We start from the raw sequence: 19,141 nt of genomic DNA, 5'->3' as shown, positions 1-19,141 counted from the left end.
CCCTCTCTGGGAGGAGATCGGCTGTGTCAACTCAAATCTCTCAGACAGATTCTTCTTCCTGTAGAGAGCCGACTTCCCTTCCTGCAGAGAGCAGCCTCAAGTCTGGTCCAGAAACAACTCCCTTTTTCCTCCAGAGCTGCCCTCTTTATCCTCCCAGAGAATGGGCGTGGGATAATGCAAGGGCTTCTGGGAAGAATTACTTCAACCAATGAACTTGCTCCTCCTAAGCACGCAAGCTCTTCCCCAGGAAAGGCCGGAACTAGAGAATTGTCAAGTACTGACTTAGCACTTAGTAAAAAGCACTTAGCACTTAGTAAAAAGAAAAATCTCATTATCTCATTAGCACTTAGTAAGAACCTAACAGGAATCATTTATTTGTGCAAGGTCACCCATTAATAGTAAAATAGAGAAGATGGATTACAAAACTAAATATGTTAATTTTGCAAATTTTATACTTATTCCAGTTTTATTACTTATGACAAAAATTTAAAGCAATTCACATTAGGGTTTGGAATTCCTGATATGGTTTTTTTGTTTTGTTTTGTTTTTTGGGAGGAAAGAACTAATCTTGTTTGGAACATGTGGGATCACTTATTTATTGCCTTCAATGTTCACTTTCAATCATTCTATAGGACTGCTAGGAAAACATTTCACTAGACATTTAGAAGCATGGTGGCAACAGTAAAAGAATGAAACTAAATATGCCCCAGACCTTGTAAAAGACAAAAGTCCAGGAATAAAGTTGCTCTGATCCAGAATTCCATACATTGGCATTGCCACCTTAGGAAAAGTAGCTAGAAATCTCTTCCTTGAGAATGAGAAGTTGGCCCAGTCCGTTAGTTAGACCATCATCTTCCTTCAAATTGAGGTAGATTCTTTGTTTCAGATGATCATGCAGAAGCATATGGTCTTGGATCTTAGAACTGTTTCCAGGGAGGGGTCAGCATGTGAACCATCTTGTTGTTCCTACATTAACCAATCAGGTGAAATTAGGACAAATTTCCACAAAATCTAACAAATAATAGCAGACACCTAATTGTCTGAACAAGATGCAAATAGCCTATGGAGAAATCCCTCTGCTAGGTGTTCTTAACCATTCTCCTGGTTCACAGGAGGATGCATATTAACTACAATAATCAAATATATTCTTATAATCCTCTGCCTCATGATTGGTTTTTTAGCTGTGTTAGATGTTGAATGACTTATTGTAATAAAGCCTGCTCAAAATTGATTTCTAATAATCTGATGATGGTTCAAAATACCAAGGCTGAAATACAATAAACGTTATGCAAATAATGTAATAAGTAATCCACGGGGACCAAAACCAACTCTTTGTTGTAAACAACATACATTTTGTGACTTAGAGCTATCCATGTAAAAGCTTTGTTCAAATGATTTCAGGGAAATCAGAAAGTACTAACTGCAAAATGATCTTGCAGACAGACAATAGGATATCTTGTAATTAGTACTTTCTAATTTCATCACACTTTGACCAGTCAAAAATAAGAAATAGTCTTGTTGCTCAGCATTATGTAACTATTTGTTCTTCAAATAGTTACATATGATTATGAGAAATTTGGTGTCCTAGTGCCTACTGAAGGCATCTGATCCCAATTGCTGTGCAACTGCTAGCTTGCCCAATAAATCAATTTGATCAAATTGTGTTAACTCACACTTTATTTATTTCACAGGCAACAAATAAAATTCATTGCTAGGAATGATAAGGAAGCAAAGATTCTCAGAAGTTGAGTCTGGTAGATGTCCTATCGAGAATCTCTGCTTCTCTCTGGAAAATGGAAAAGAAAGGGGCAACTATTTGATGTAGTGAATACAAGACCAGCCTTGAAGTCAGAAGGACTTGAGTTCAAATCTGGTCTCAGACACTTAACACTTCTGGCTGTGTAGCCACACTCTGGGAAAGTCACTTAACCCCAATTAACTCAGGGGAAAAAAAATGCTTTTGGGGCAGCTAGATGGGTCAATTGGATGAGCACTGGCTCTGGAGTCAGGAGCACCTGAGTTCAAATCTGGTCTCAGACACTTATCACTTCCTAGATGTGTGACCCTGGGCAAGTTACTTAACCCCAATTGCCTCAGAGAAGAAGAAAAAAAGAAAAGAGAAAAGAGAGAACTGCATTAAAGAGACATTTCTAATATCCTGGCAGTGGTCATTTGTTTTTTTGTTTTTTTGGGTTTTTTTTTGAGGCTGGGGTTAAGTACTTGCCCAGGGTCACACAGCTAGGAGTGTTAAGTGTCTGAGACCAGATTTGAACTCCAGTCCTCCTAAATTCAGGGCTGGTGCTCTTTCCACTGCGCCACCTAACTGCCCCATTTTCAAAATGGTGGTTTAAGTTATATTTAAAGCTATCCCACTGCCTCTATGTTCTTCTGGACAAGAATAAGTTTCTCTTCTTTTTCAGTCTTCATTTTCCTCCAAAAGATTTTTGGTAACTCATTCAATAAAGTTTGAAACTTGAAAGGTGTTAACTCAGAAAGAATTCTGAAGTCACACCTCTGAGTTCACATCCTACTCATGACATTTTCCTCCAAAAGATTTTTGATAACTCATTCAATAAAGTTTGAAACTTGAAAGGTGTTAATTCAGAAAGAATTCTGAAGTCACCTTTGAGTTCACATCCCAGTCTTGACATCTTTTAGCTATTTGGACTGACTGAGGTCATTGCAATATCAGCTTTTAAATTTTTGTTTAAAATAAAATTAACATTTTTATCTATGAAATATTTTTGGCATGTGAATAATACTTAAAATGTCCATGAAGGAAAGAAGTGCATATACCTGATGGATTCACAGATAGATGAAATGAACAAATCTTTATAGATTGAAAGATGAACAGGAGTCAAGATTCCTTTCATTATTCAAGTAGTAAACAAAAAAAAAGGGAAGAGACCTTCTTTAGGGTCCTCTAAAGGAGATGAAACTGAAGAGGTTGAGGAAGGTGAAATTAATATTTTGAATGACCTGACTGGAGTCAAGGTGTGAATTCAACTCCCTCATCAGACTTCAGGGTTAACACCTTCATAAAGAGGCTTATAAATACCAACATAATTTTCCACTCCACATCTTCCTCAGACAGAGAAGAGCACAGTTCTTGGATCTTTCCAGTCAGTAGTGCCACTTCTTTCTGAAAAAGAGACTGAACCCTTTTCTTTCCAGGAGGTGAGTTGTATTTGGTTGAATTATTATTCTTGTGGGGTTTTTGGTCAAAGACTGAGTTGCATTCTTATACCTATTTTCTGAAAGAATTCTTTCTATTAGTGCTGCTTCAGGGACAGAAAGCAATGTTTCAGCAGGGCAAGCCTATGGATAATTCCAAAAAATGCTGAATGTACAATTTCTGAATTTTGATTGGAGAGTTTTGGAATAACTGAAGTGCATCATCCTTTTTGGAAGCAGATGTGAGACAATATTATGTAATAAGTTCCAGAGGATGTCTTACAGAAGAAGGAAATGGCATACCATTTCTTGGAATACAGGGAGTTGGTAAAAAAAAAAAAAAAAAAAAAAAAAAGTGACCTAGAATAAGACATGGGAATGTCTCTTCTATCTGAATCTAGGTTTGAATGTCAGGATGACAGTAAAAAAAAAAAAAAAAAAAAAAAAAAAAAAAAGCATTTAAACTTAATTTGCTACTTGTCTTCTGAGGGAGGCAGCAGGAGGTAACAGAGGGAACCCATTCTCAATTGGAGAAACCCTGGAATGAAGAGGAAGGGATTGATAAATAATCTCCTAAGGATTTAGTCAAATGCTTCACTCTTTATCTTTCAGAATCTTTCACAAGATTCCAAACCTAATTTCAAAACTCTTCCCACAAAGATTATATTACATTTACTTGTATTTGAAAGAAGTAGTCAAAAAAAATTAGAATCAGAGTTGGGAAGAATCATTTTTTAACCACTTTTCACTCTTACCCCAAAAGGCTTTCATTTGAAGGATTAGAGTTTGAAAATTGTAGGTGTAGGGGGCAGTGTAGGGGGGCAGCGAGGTGGCTCAGTGGATAGAGCATCAGCCCTGAATTCAGGAGGGCCTGAATTCAAATCTACTCTCAGACACTTAACACTTCCTAGCTGTGTGTCCCTGGGCAAGTCACTTAACCCCAGCCTCAGGGAAAAAAGAAAGAAAGAAAGAAAGAAAATTGTAGGTGTTAAAAGTCCTGTCTCCAAAAGTGTACATAGATGATGAAGATTCCTTTTTCTTTATTAAAAAGAGAGAGATCAGAAGAAAAAAAATCAAATTCCATAAATGAAAAAAATAATCAAAGGACTAATGGGGAGGGGACATGCTAATATGAACTGACTTAAAAGTTAAATGTTGCCTCTTCTGCTATATTCTTGGAGAAAATGAATTCCAAGATTGGGATGTGGTCATCTTCAAAGAGATTACTAAACTTTTGATACCATATCACACTCAATAATCATTCACATTTCATTTGCACTTCTTTCTGTTCACCTTTTTTTCACTAAATATTTTCTTACTCTTTTGTTTTGATCATGATTTTTTGGAGAAGGAAACACAATGCATTATGAAGGATAAACAATTTCAAATACATTTAATTTAACCATTTTCTCTTTTCTTTGACCTCTAGTTATTTTCAACACTGGAGACAAAGACATCTCGGAAAAGTCATGGAGAAGTTGGATGGTGGCAAAGATATTGATGAAAGAAGAAAATGTATGGAACAGAAGTCCAGCCAATCTGGTAACCAAGAAATTGGGGGAGTACTTCCAACTAATAACAACTCCACAATCTCATTTGACATTTTAGATTCTCTCTTAATGGAAAATAAAAAAAGAGAAGCAGAGTCAGGTGGTAGGTGGTAGGTAGTTCATTTTATTTTAGTTGAAGTAATGAGGTTTCACTTTTCCATTAGGAAAGAGATTTCTTTTTATATTCTCCTACTCCAAAAGAACAATATACACTATTTGGCAGTTCATGTTTTTTGAAACTTGCTCAGGGCAGCTAGGTGGCACAGTGGATAGAGCACCAGCCTTGAATTAAGGAGGACCTGAGTTCAAATCTGGTCTCAGACACTTAACATTTCCTAGCTGTGTGACCCCTGGGCGAGTCACTTAACCCCAGTCTCAGGGGGGAGAAAAAAAAAAAAAAAAAGAAAGAAACTTGCTCAGTCATTTATAATTGGAAATGTAGAGAAAGGAACAATCTTGTCTGAAAGGGAAAAAAAGAAAAAAGATGTTTGTCCAAGAGATAGAATGCTGTTCTTTAAAAATTAGGATATTATTCTAAAATTATCCTCTGCCCTGCCTCCTGAAGTAAAAGCAATTCAGCAAAGGAGATTCCTACATGGTTGTACTCATAGAAAAAGATGATCCAAATAAAAATGAGTGACTTCTCAAAGTAAACACTTTCAATAACCATATCACATGGAAATAAACTCACACACCTATATGTGTGTATATGTTTATATGTATATTCTTCCATGAGTTTCCAAATTAATATTCACTCAGTCCAATAGCTTGAGTCTAAAGCTTTGAGAAGACTACCTTAGCATATGGCTTCAAGTTTTTCTTATATGTCTAAGCTTCTCATCTTCCCCATCACCACCTTGAAGATTTATTCTTTTTTCAAAACCTTTTTTTTTCTGGATGCAGCATTAGAAAGTATGAACATTTAACATTTGTGATTTCCATCATTACAGCTCTGAGTTCTTTTGTAGGATGGTCTGTTCTAAAACAGAAGATGGCACTAACTAGCCTATTTTCTTCCTTCCAGAAAATTCAATGTTCCTATCACCATCCTCACCAACTGCTATAAATGGTGAACAGAAAATTAATGGAAAAATTAATACATGCTTCCCAGACGTACTTAATCCAGAAGAAGACAAAACAAAAAACTCTGAAGGCCCTGAGCAAAACTTGGCTGAAAACCCATGTAGATCAGGAACACTCCAGCCAACTCTACCAAGTAAGGCTCCCAATATTTCTGGTGCTCTCCAACCACGTTTTCACCTTTCCTTCTTTTTTCCCCCACTCACATGCCCATTTTCTTTACCTTCCTCACTAATGCAAAAGTTATTTCAAAAAGAGACACTATCCTGACATGCTGTCCTTTTTTTTTTCTGTTTGAATATTTTTTCGTCCCTTGAAATGTCTCATTTTTTTTTTTTTTTTTTTTTTTGCACTCTAGTTAGATAATGTATTTATTCCTTTTCTCTCTTGTGTTTTTCTCTTATTTCTTCACGGTCTGTCTGTTTTTCTTTGACGCTGAACTGGTTACATTTGTTGAGCTGAGCATTCAAGTAGGAAACTCTATCATTTAATGAGTTAATTGGATTAACAGTCCTAATATCTAACTCACCTCCCCTTCAGAGCCATCTAGTCTTCTGCTCTCAAGGGACCCTCTCCAATTCTCAATGTCTTTTGCTAAGGAAGTTCCTGAAGATCTGACAAGGGAAACAGAATCAGAATCAGAATTGGAAAGGAGGAAGAAGGAACCAAAGAACAAGGTAAGTTAGGACTCTCATCTTCCATTGCAATTTGGGATCACACTGTTTAACAAATACTTGACATAATCAAACCAATCATGTGCATTACTATAGTAATAGTTTTAAACTACACACAGGTATTCAGAAGCAGAAAAGCAAAAAACATAAGGCATGAATCTGCATTAAAGCAGAGTGCAATGGATATCAAATCTGGCTTTTAATTATATATTTTGGGATTTCAAGATTCAATGATACATACTCAGATTCATTACGTTTGCATTCCTTTGGTAGGAACTTCAAGTTACATGGGATGAAAAATAAGGTATTTGTTCAGACATAGTTTCTCAAGTGATGGTCTAAAGATCTTCACCAAAGTTTTTCATTGAAAAGAGGCTAATATTCACAAATATGCCATGAGTTGTGGAAGGTTTTTTGGGGGAGTCTCTGTTTCTTTTGTGAGGCAACTGATGTTAAAAGAATTTTGCAGGGTCACACAAATAGTAGCTGAGGTCAGATTTGAACTTATGTCCTCCTGACTATTGAACCAATGCTGTATTTCTTGTACTACCCAGTTATCCCTGCCATTATATTCTGAGGATTTTTCAGCCCAGGAACTGAAATTTTAGGAAGAAATAAAACTATATGAAGTAATATGCAAAAAATAATAATTGAGTTTAGAAATATTTTAACCATTCCTCTTACTCTTCTTAAAAATCCTTCATTTTTCATGTTTTAAAATGGTGAATGGTGAATGCCTACAACATTTCAAAAATTTGACTAGCAGATGCATAGTTTTTCATATTAAATTTCCAATTCTTGAAAAGCTTTAAACAAGGACTTATACACTCTCTTCTCAGGTACTTACAGTAGAGCTTCCTTTTGAGTATTTGTTGTATAAAATGGGCACTTAGGTCTCTTCAAACTCTAAAGTTGTGCAGTTTAGTATAAGAATTGCTCATCAAAACGAGGCAAAAGAGATTACTGTAGAGGATGAAAGATGAGAACAAACTTAAGTTGAAGTTCTTTCCAATTCACAAGTAATAGAAAGCAAGTAAAGAGATTTGAGCTGCTTCATGGCAATGGGACTGCTGATCTTAAGTATGCTTGAAATCCATTTATGTGTAGTCACTTGTTTTGCAGAGGTCAAAGTAAATCTCATCTATCATGTAGAAACATCTTTCCCACCATAAAAGATAGCGGGCAGGGTAGATACTTGAGGTGCATGGACTTGTCTATGATCAACCCTTATTCAGAACTATATCTTCAGTAACCACAAAGACCTTTGTGAAGTAGGTGGTGGCAAGACATCTCTTTTGTGGTAGGAAAGAAGTAGTCTAGAAGTCAAGAAAAATGCATCTCTGCCTCTAGTGGAATTAGAATTCTGGATTTCTATATTCCATTAAACAACTTCTAATTTTGATATATGAAAAGTCAGAGGAAAAATATTCTAGGAAATGATGGGGTGACAGAGGAAAATAATGTATAATTCTTAAAATATTAAATAAGATATGTTTATTTTCTAGGAACCATCAAGGGATCAAGAGATTCAAAACTTAGGTCAGGAAAACGACAAAAATATAGGTAAGATTGTGCCCAACTGACAGCTTTTTGAAAAATCTGTTTCTTTATCTTCATTTCTACTGCCATAATTTTTTCCTTATTTTGTTCTCTTCTTAACACATACACACACATAGAGAGAGTGGGAGTGGGTGGGAAAGAGTGAGAGAGAGAATGAGTGTGAGAAAATAAGTGGGAAAGGAGAATGAGATAATGAGAGTGAGTGAGAAAGAATGAGAGTGAAAATGAAAGTGGGTGAGAAAGAATGAGAGAATGAGACAGTGGGTGAGCAAGAATGAGAGAGTGGGTGAGAAAGAGTGAAAGTGAAAGAATGAGAGTGAGAGTGTGAGTAGGAAAAAGTGAGAGAGTGAGTGGGAAAGAGAGTGGATGGGAAAGAGAGAGGGAGGGTGGGAAAAGAAAAGAGGAAAGAGTGATGGGGAGAGACAGATATCTCTCCTGAGAAACAAACAAGAAAGTCTTAAGTATTCTCAGCTGCACAGTACCCCATACAAATTAGTCTTAAGCAATTCCCCATTTCATCACTTCAGATTATGCAGAAAAAACCACCAGAGACAAAGATGTGCAGAAGATATGTCCCAGTAAGACTGGTGGAAGGATCCAGAATGAAGAACAGAAATCCAGTCCTCTTAAAGAGAAGGAAAAAGGGAGAGCATTGCAGTCCACCAGTCATACCTCAAATACATTTGATGTTTTAGATACCCTCTTGGACAAACTAAGTGAGGAAAATATTGAACCAAGTCACAACCAAGAGATTGGTAAATCTTGATCCAAGGTTTTTTGTTTTTCATTTATTGGAAAGGGTAAATTTTAGTGATTTTCCATAATCTCTTTTTCCTCTTCAATTTGTTAACAGTGTGTACATATGTGTATATGAAAAGTGTCTTATGGTGAATGATAACTTCTCCCAAGATCTAGAAGTTACCTGCTTTTCTACTTTTGAATTGAATTGAAAAGAAAAACCATAGATTTATACTTCTGATAATGGCAAGGATCTTGGATTGCACTTAGTCAGAATCCCTCATTAGACTGGTATAGCAGATTGGGGGAGGAAACAGAAGCAAAATTTTTTTGAGGAAGGACTGGATGAAAGGAGAGAAAGATAGCATAAACAGGAGGAAATACATTTAGCAATAGTAATTGTGGAAAGAATTTTGAAGTTTCTCTGAAGGTCTCAATTCTCAAACATATAGGAAACAGTTAACTTTTATAAGAGCCTGTTCCCCAATTAAAAGATATGAAAATTCATATAAGTTAATCAAGATATAACCATATAAAATATATTGATTATTGACTGGAGAAATGAAAATCAAAACAATTCTGATATGGCCTCATACTTATTAAGACTGGTTAATAGGCCAGAAAAGGGAAATGAGAAACATTGGAAGAGAGATAAGAAAAATAAGACCCGTACTGCACTATTGATAGAATTGCAGACCAATTCAACCATTCTGTAGAGCAATATGAAACTATGTCCAAAGGGCGATAAAACCATGCATACCCTTCTACCTAGCAACATCATTACTAGGTATCTATTAAAAAAAATAAAATCAAAAATATTTATAGCAGCTTTTTTTTCTGGTGGTAAAGAACTGGAAATTAAGTGAATCCCTATCAAATGGAGAATGGCCAAATAAATTGTTCAATATTATTGTGATGGAATACTATTATGTTCTAAGAAATGATGTGAAGAATGCTCTCAAAAAACCTCAAAAGACTTATACAAGATAATGCAAAGTGAAATCTGCTAAGTACAAAGAACAATATTCTAAGATGATCAGCTGTGAATGACTTGGCTATTCTTGGTAGTGCAATGATTCAAGACCACTCTAAAAGACCATGTTGAAAAATACTATGTATACCTAGGGAAAGAATTAATTATGTCTGCATACACATTGAAGTATACTTTTTACATTCTTTTTCTTGAGGTTTTGGGGTTTTAGGGAGATCTATCTTTACTTTTACAACATGAATCTTGATGAAGATGTTTAAAAAAAACTGGGAGAGAGGAAGGGAAAGAGAAAGGGGAAAGAGGGAGACCAGAAGAAAGTTTAAAGTTCCTACACAATGAAAAAAGAAAATTAATAGGAAAAAAGAAATATCAACTTGTGACAGTTGTCTAAGGTCACAAAATTAGTAAATTATCAGGAGCAGAATTTGGATCCATATATTTGAATATTCGAGCTCTTTCTGTTGTATTCAGCATTGTTCTTTAAAGATTGATTTTGTTTTGAAATTTGAGGGGAGGAGAGAATAAAAGGGGAGAGGAGGAAAATGATGGGGAAGGGAGATGATGATGAAGACAACATGCAAACAACTATAAATTTTCAAATTATATAAAGTTAAATTGGAGGTCATCAACAGTAATAGGAATTGGGAAAATGCAGAAGGAAGGTTTTGAGTTGTCTTAAAGGAAGCCAGGAAGTAGAGACAACAAAGTAGAGAATTCCAAACATGAGGAACAGATAGTGAAAAAGCATAGAATCAGGAAATGAAGAGTTGTTTGAGAAAAAAGCAAAAAGAGTTCAATTTGGAAGGTCTTACATTGAAATGTAAGAAAGATAGAAACTGTTCAGGTTGTGAGGAATTTGTTTTTTTAATAATATTATCCCTTGTATTCATTTTTCCAAATTACCCCCCCTCCCTCCAGTCCCTCCCCCTGATGACAGGTAATCCCATACATTTTACATGTGTTACAATATAACCTAGATACAATATATGTGTGTAAATTCCATTTTCTTGTTGCACATTAAGTATTAGATTCCGAAGGTATAAGTAACCTGGGTAGATATACAATAGTGCTAACAATTTACATTCACTTCCCAGTGTTCCTTCTCTGGGTGTAGTTATTTCTGTCCATCATTGATCAACTGGAAGTGAGTTGGATCTTCTTTATGTTGAAGATTTCCACTTCCATCAGAATACATCTTCATACAACATTGAAGTGTACAGCGATCTTCTGGTTCTATTCATTTCACTCAGCATCAGTTGATGTAAGTCCCTCCAAGCCTCTCTGTATTTCTCCTTTTGGTCATTTCTTACCGAACAATAATATTCCATAACATTCATATGCCATAATTTACCCAACCATTCTCCAATTGATGGACATCCATTCATCTTCCAGTTTCTAGCTACAACAAAAAGAGCTTCCACAAACATTTTGGCACATACAGGTCCCTTTCCGCTCTTTAGTATTTCTTTGAGATATAATCCCAATAGCAGCAATGCTGGGTCAAAGGGTATGCACTGCCTGATAACTTTTTGGGCATAGCTCCAAATTGCTCTCCAGAATGGCTGGATTCTTTTGTGAAGAATTTTTAAAGCCAAATAAAAGAGTATATGTGGACCCTAACGGTAGTGGGAACATGTGGAGTTAAAGGAATGACAGCTGAGGATGGACTGGAGTTGGTATTCTGAAGGCACTGAGAATAATCAGGAAATTATTGCAATATTACAAGCTTGAAGTGATGAGAGCCTGTACCAAGGTGATGATGTTCCAGAAGAGAGAATGTGAAATAGATAAAAGATGTGGCAAATAACAGAACTTGGCAACATTTTGGATACAAATAAGATTGATTTGGCTAGGATGACATCTAAGTTGTGAAGAAGTAGCAAAGAAACATGCAAACAAGTTTTCAAGTGACAATATCATGAATTGAGAACAACATTTCTTTGGTTTTGATCGTAGAGGAAGTTGAAAAAGTTATAGTTATAATGAAAACAATTTTGAAAAATGTATATAAACTTCTAAGAATAATACCTTGAAATAACTAGTAATGAGGGAATAGAAATTCTTGCATTATTGCTAAATATCCATAATGTAAACAAAATTCAGTTGAGTTACCAAAGATCTTACTCAAGGTTCCTTTTGGTGTTCAGGCTTTTGTAGTGGCCAAGTTCTGCCTAAGTTCCAAGACTGACTTCAGGATTATTTCTGGGATTCTAAAAATTTATTCAGATTATTCAAATTTTTTTTCTTGAGTCATAGAAGTAATTCTTTGATTTTTAATCTGGGTTTTTCATCATTGTGAATTTCAATCCTTATAAAATTGAGAAGGATGAAGATATTTTTCTTCCCTTCCTGAAAATTCATACTCTCTGACTTAATCAGAAGTTGTCCAAAGATGAACAAAACTGGCTGTAAGAGTGTTTATCAAATTCCCATAATTTGGCACCAGGAAGAAGAGGGCTTTACTTACTTAGACTTCAATTATAGGAAAAAATAATCTTCATGAGCAATTTCATTTTAAGATAAAAGGAAAGAAAAAATAAATAAAAACAAATAAATTTGAGACAGTGTCTACTAAAAAAGAGTGAGATTGTTCGGTAATTGGCATTTTCTCTTCCCTCTTGAAATGGATCTAAAAGCAATTCCAAAAAAAGACTATAAAATTGGAAATTAATGCTACTCCCAGGCTATTTCCTTGGGGAAAAAAAATTCTGTAGAAATTCCTAGTCTATGAGACCCTTTCTGAAGAATGTGTCTTCCAAGATTTTGATGTCAAAGTCTTGAAAAAGACCAAGGAGAGTTTGGTGTCCTTTCTCTTCACTTGCTCTTTCATGAAATATGCTATTTCTCTCCTTCTGGACAGCCTCATTTTCTAGAATGCAAAGGACAAAGTGTTGTGAAGAGCACCTTTCCTAGTAGAATTTCATGCTTGCCATTTCTCTTTCCTCATTAGGATTAGTGATCTCTGAGTCCCAAGTCCAAGGTGCTCCAGAAAAGTGCATGAAGAAGGAGGCTTGTAGCAATACTACTTCTAGGAAGAGTAAGTTCAAGAAGGAGAATTTAAGTCAACCTAAGAATCAAGAACATAGTGAATTTCAGATTACCAATGACCTCCCGGATTCAACAACCAATCAGCATTACCTCCTGACTACATTTCCAGGAGCAAACAAACAGGATCAGAATGAGGTAACAGGTGAGTCTTTGTCCAGATCTTTTTTTTTTTTTTTTTTTGAAGAAGAGATAGATCATATGTTGTTTTTTCTTTGTCCTCATTTGAGAAGAATAAGAAATAAGGCTGGGATATGCATTGTCAATATCAAATAGAACTGAGATCTGCTTTACTTTGCTTTCAGTTATTTCAAAAGAAAAGTCTTCCCTTTTTTGGGCACTGATTTTCTTTTGAAAAAAGTTCAGTCATTGTAACCTTACAAGAAAAAGAGGGGTAAAAAATGATTGAGTAATGAATATAATGCTTCTGTTGAAAAAATCAAATGTTAATAGACTAATTCCATTTTGGTACTTTATAGCACATAAAGTTTGAAGAAAGGAATTCCTGCTGGATGTAAGATCATTAAAATAAAAATGAACAAAGTTTAGAAGAGTTTTTTGAAATATTTAAATCATATGGAAAAATACATTTCTTGCATGAATTTCTATAAAGGTCTATCTAATTAATTTGCATTAACACTCAATACTCAAACTGATCACCAAAGCAATCTTAAGTACTTACTTAAGTACTCTGCAAAAATTGCCTGGCAATAGTAGCACCAAAATTCTATCTTCCAGTTCAAAACTAATACTTCAGAGATATGTCTGGGTTTCCCCATTTTGCTCACTCTTTTTTCTAAATCTTTCCTTGGCATCACAGAAGAGAAAACTTACACAGTTTTTTGAAGTCTGATCACAAGAAAGGCTTTCCCCAAAATGAAGGTAAGTACTAATATATAACCTTCTTGCCCAGGAAATTCAAGATCTCTTCTATCATCCCTAGGTACCCATCATCCATTGATCCCCATGAAGAACAAACAGAAAATTGGTGGAAAAGATCTTGCTAATTTTCAACAAAACGATGGCCCAGAAGAAAGCAAGTCAAAACAGCATAGAGTTCCTGGATCCAGTTTGACTGACTATAGAAGTACAGAGAAGCTTCAACCAGATGTGCCAAGTAATTTCTCACAGAATCATGTTTCCAGCTTTCTTTTTTCCCTTAAAGGATCTATTGTTCATTCTTCCACTTATGTTGCAACACTTACTGTGCAATTCAAATAATGCTAAATAGCTTTAAGAAGAAACTTTCTTCCTAGGCTTACCCATGTTTTGATATCATATTTGCTTTTGTTTCTCTCTATTCTTTTTACCCTAGATAGAAGCAAACATCCGTTTATATGGTACTGATTTATAATTCCTGCCAAACTTTTATTTCTCATTTCTGGCCCACTGCACTCAAGTAGGGACATGTAATTAACTTAGTTAATTAATCAGAACTTCATATTTCACTGATTTACTTTTCATCCATAGCATATAGAAATCTACCTCACCCAAACAGTCAGCTAGAAAACCTGCCATTTCCAGAAACCGATCCATACAATGAGCAACAAAAAGAGTCAAAAGTGAAAAAGAGGAAGAAAAAGAATGAGGTAAGATTGAACAAAATTCCATTGCACTCAATCCAAAATAATTGTTTGATAATAAGTCTAATCATGAAGAGTCTATGGGAATGATTTTAATTTAGACTCAAATCATGAAATTATGAAACAAGGTAGACAAGGATTCTTGGATTATCTGTTTCAGTAAGACTATATCCAAGATACAAGTAATTTTCCTAGCTTGGTTTGCTATATTTTCTGGCAAATCATCACATGTGCCCACTTTTTCCTACTTAAAAATACTGTAACATATCCCAATTTTCCTTTGTTTCCAAATATTCCCTCAAACATTCTATAATATACCTGGAAAATAAAACATTCTCCTATTGTTATAACATGCTATATTATTATTGTATTGAAGGATAGAAAACTTGAAAAAAAGAAAAAGGAAGAGTCTATTCAAAGGACAGTGCAAAGCCTCTTACAAGTAGTTCAAACTATGGTAAGTACATTTTCTAAATCACTCAACTTCTACTAGAAATATTTCATCTTAGGGAAAACAAATCAAGCAAGCAAACTTCAGTGTGCACATCTATGATAGTTTGGCATGGTGACTGATGCATTGAGCTACAAATTACTGCCAAAAACATACTTATTTTTGGTACAGAAAGTTATTCTTTTTTCCCTTTTTTCTCCCTTACAATATGCCTTCCTACTCAACTATATCGCAATCTAAAGATGCAGTTAAATTAATCTGTGACAGCCAAAAAGACCAACTATTGTTCTCTCAGATTCTCTCAGGTTCTCTCAGATGTATTCAGATGAGAGATTATCCTGGAGATAGGATCTCATGCTAACTATAAGGAAAATAAGCATCAATACCATTTGATTTAGCTTGTTAAATGATATCAATATGAGAAGGGAATCTAATTTTCCATCCTATACCTATTTAAAAGTGTCACTGTGCTATGTGCTGGTAACAAAATTCTAGTTTCTTTGCTCATCAGAATTCCTAGGGTAATGATTAACCAAGGGAGAGCTAGATTTAGGAGTGGAACACTTGACTTTACATATAGATTTTTAACTATGCTTTCATGATACTCTTTTAGCTCTACATTCTCAGACCTGGAGTGGGTATTCTATATCCCAAAAAACAACTATTATTCTGTTGCAGATGTTTGCTATCTATAGAATTAGAATTTTTGTTGTTTCAACAATGATGGGGAATGTAAAGAATAAACAATTGAGATACAGACAGAAAGCATGGCTGATAAATATTTCCTTCATATTAGCATGTAATTTAACTTTTATTTCAATCCACCCTCCAAACTTTTAAGGCATGCTTTATAGTTGTATTCTATATGCAAAATGTCACTCAAGACATTTTTCAATATTTCAAATATTTGCTTTTCCAAAATTTTCCCTTAAATTTATGCCTGTTGTTCCTACTTCCATTTCTTCAATGAAGCAAACCAAATCCAATCCAAGTTCTGTAAAATGTACTTTCAAAATATCTGATACATGTGTCACTCCTCTACATCTTTTCTTCTTCAGCCTTTTTTTTTTTAAATTTCCATAAAGAGATCCTATATGGTAAGCTCTGCACATTCTGCACATTCTGAAGCCTTTTCACCATCACTGTCACCCTCATTTAATTCCAGGACAATTTATCAATATTTTTTTTAATATGTAGTTGTCAAAATTGAGCATTGAGATCCATGTGTATAACTAGCCATAAAAAAGGGTAAGTTCTTTCCAATTTCCCATTTTCTATCCCTCTCAATATTCTTACTGTGCAGAACATGGTAAAATATGAATATTTTCTTTTGTTGTAAAATGATATAAATTTACTCACTCTTTTCCTCCCCCACAGGAAAAAATTGCAGCCAATTTGAGGAGTAACCTAAGAAAATCCAAACATTGAGACAAAAGTGGCGACTTGCAACTTCTTCCTACACTTTGCCTTACCATGAATCTCCTAAAAAGTCTATAGAATATTTGCCAATGTGGTGATTTAAGTTTGAGAAAAGTCCACCCCCCCAAAAAAAAATCATGTCCTGGTGCTAATGGTACAGAAAGAGTTCCAGACTTAGATCAAGGTTTCTTAACCTTGTGTGTATGCCATGAACCTGTAGACTTTCTCAAAGTAAAGTTTTTAAATACATCAAATAAATATATCATTTCTTTCCTTAAAATTATAAGTAGAACCAACTTAAAATCAAGAGCCAGCCCTATATATAATGAAGATGAACTAAAGGTCTTTCCAAAAAGAATAGGGATAAGCCATGATGTTCATTATCACCATTACTTTTCAATATTGTGATTAAAAGGCTACCTCTAGCAACAACACAAGAAAAAGAAATTGAGGGAATAAGCTTAGACAAAGGAACTTTGTTTAAATATAACTTTGGAAGAATATATTTAAAAGTACTTAGCAAACCCTAAAGAGTCAACTAAAAAATCAAATAATCAATGAACAATTTCAGCTTCAGAATATTAAATAAATCATATAACCAATTGGGATTTCTATATACAACCAGCAAAAATCCAGCAGGAAGAGATAAACTCCACTTAAAAATAACTAAACTATGAAATACTTTGGAGCTTACCTAAGACCTCCATAAGAATTAACACAATTACAAAACACTCTTTACCCTTCACACAAATTAAGACAGATGTAAACTAGAGAAATATTAATTGCTCACAAATAGGCCAAATCAATATAATAAAAATGACAATACATCCTATATTAATTTACTTACTCAGTGTCATTCCAATCAAAACTATCATTTTACAAATAACAAAATATATCTGGGGAAACAAAAGGTCAAGAATATAAGGGAATTGGTGAAAAGAAAGTGGGAAGGAATAAGGGAACAGAGCTTTACCAGATATCAAACTACATTATAAAGTTATAATCAATCAAAATAATTTCACAATGGGTAAGAAATAGAACAGTGGAACAGTTTAGGTACCCAATATACAGAAACAAGTACAAATTAATGTTTTACTCACCCAAAGATCCTAGCTTTTGGAGCAAAAATGCAGTAAGGAAAAGGAGCTGTTGAGAAAACAGGAAAGCAGCCTGTCACAACATCTTACAACATATACTCTAAATTGGTATTGGAATCATAATTCATGATTCAAACATAAAGAGTAACATCACACACAAGTTAGAAGGACGTAGGAAAAAAATGGCAGATGAATGGATAGGACCAGAGTTCATGATCAAACAAGGAATTGAGAGGTTCAAAGGAGATAAAATTGAAAATTTTCATTATGTTTCTTCTACAAACAAAAGCAATGTCTCTAAATTTACAAAGAGAAGTAGGAAATTAGGAAGGGGGAATCCTTACAGCAAGTTTCTCTGATAAAGCTCTAATTTCTAAGATATATAGAAAACTGAGTCAAATTGATAAGAAAAAAGTCATATCCCCAAATAGCAAATAGTTAAAGGATAAAAACAGGCAATTTTCAGAGGTAGAAACTACCTCATAACCAGATTTCCAAACCTGACCCCTCCAAAAACAGAGAAATGCTGTAGGCAGTGTGGAAAAAAAAAAAAAAAAAAAAAAAAAAGATACACTAATGCACTACTAGTGGAGATGTTAACTGATCCAACCACTTGAAAAGAAATTTGTAACTGTACCAATAAATCTATTAAACCATATATACCATTTGGCCAGTAAAAATATTACTAAATTAAAATCCCAAAGAAATCAGAGGAAAAGGGAAAGGAGCCATATGGACAAAAATATTTATAAATATATATTTATTTCATGGTGAAGAATTGGAAAGCAAGGGGGTTATTATCATTTGAAAAATAGCTGAACCATTTTTATTATGTGAATGTAATAGAAAATTATTTTTCTTTAGGAAAAGATGACAAATATGTCAGAGAAGTCTGCGTTATATGAACTGAAATAGATTGAAATGAACAGAAAGCACAAAACAATTTATACGAAGACAGCAACACTGAAATGCAAACAATTTTGAAAGATTTAAATTTGATCAATAAAATATGTAACCATTATATTGCATTGAAATTTATGATGGGAGAGTACCTATCAGATGAAGCACACGTTATCTGCTTTCTAGTAGAGAATTGACTCAAAGTGGAAAAAAGAGAAATACTTTTTAGAAAATGGTCTTTTTATGTGTTGATTTCACTTGACTGTATTTATTTGTTCATGTTTTTCTTTCCCTAGTCTTTTTTTAATGGGGTATTGAATGAAAGGAAGTTAGCAAAAGTGATACTGAAAGAAAACCAATGACACATTTGAATGCACAGAAAAAAATAGGACATTCAGAAAGAAGCACAAACTTAAAAGGATGGCTTTGAAAGGAATTACATGTTTGCTAAAAATCACTACATATCATTAAATAGATATACAATTGCAAAAGCAATTCTCCTTTTTGTTTTCAGCACTGTATATAGAAATGCTCTTTTTTAGTGTATATGTTCAGAATAAAAAATAACTTAAAGAAAAACAATCACTGTGGAGATTGACCAAAATGGAAAGCATTTCCAAATAGGAAGCAGCATTCAGCTCTCTTTTACGACGAGTTCAAAAGGATCAAGAAACAGCACAAGACAGATTAGTTATAGGAAATTCAGGGGAAATCAAAGAACATTTTCCCAGATACATATGGATTCAGTCCATAAGCTAGTAACTAGGTCAGGGATTTTAGAGGTGGGCTTATGGTTCTTTCACTCTGCTTCTTGATCTCTAAAACCTGTCTTTAAGTTTGCTTTGTGCAGCTCCAGATATCCAGTTTAGAAACCAAAAT

The 19,141-nt window shown here is 34.4% G+C and overlaps 1 long non-coding RNA gene across 2 annotated transcripts in view; it reads right to left on the bottom strand.

The window, feature by feature from the left end:
• LOC141546975 (uncharacterized) overlaps positions 1 to 19,141 on the bottom strand; it is a 59,282-nt gene that overhangs the window by 34,535 nt on the left and 5,606 nt on the right. Inside the window, exon 2 of one of the 2 annotated variants that reach the window (XR_012483477.1) lies at positions 6,334 to 6,418. The exons of the other annotated variant lie outside the window; for it this stretch is intronic. This is a non-coding gene — a long non-coding RNA (uncharacterized LOC141546975). The remainder of the gene's footprint in view (positions 1 to 6,333; positions 6,419 to 19,141) is intronic. 2 annotated transcript variants of the gene reach the window in all.

This window comes from Sminthopsis crassicaudata, chromosome 6 (genome assembly GCF_048593235.1).
Source record: "Sminthopsis crassicaudata isolate SCR6 chromosome 6, ASM4859323v1, whole genome shotgun sequence".
Taxonomy (NCBI): Eukaryota; Metazoa; Chordata; class Mammalia; order Dasyuromorphia; family Dasyuridae; genus Sminthopsis; species Sminthopsis crassicaudata.
Note: the sequence above shows the minus strand (reverse complement) of the source record. Positions and strands in the feature narration are given on the sequence as shown.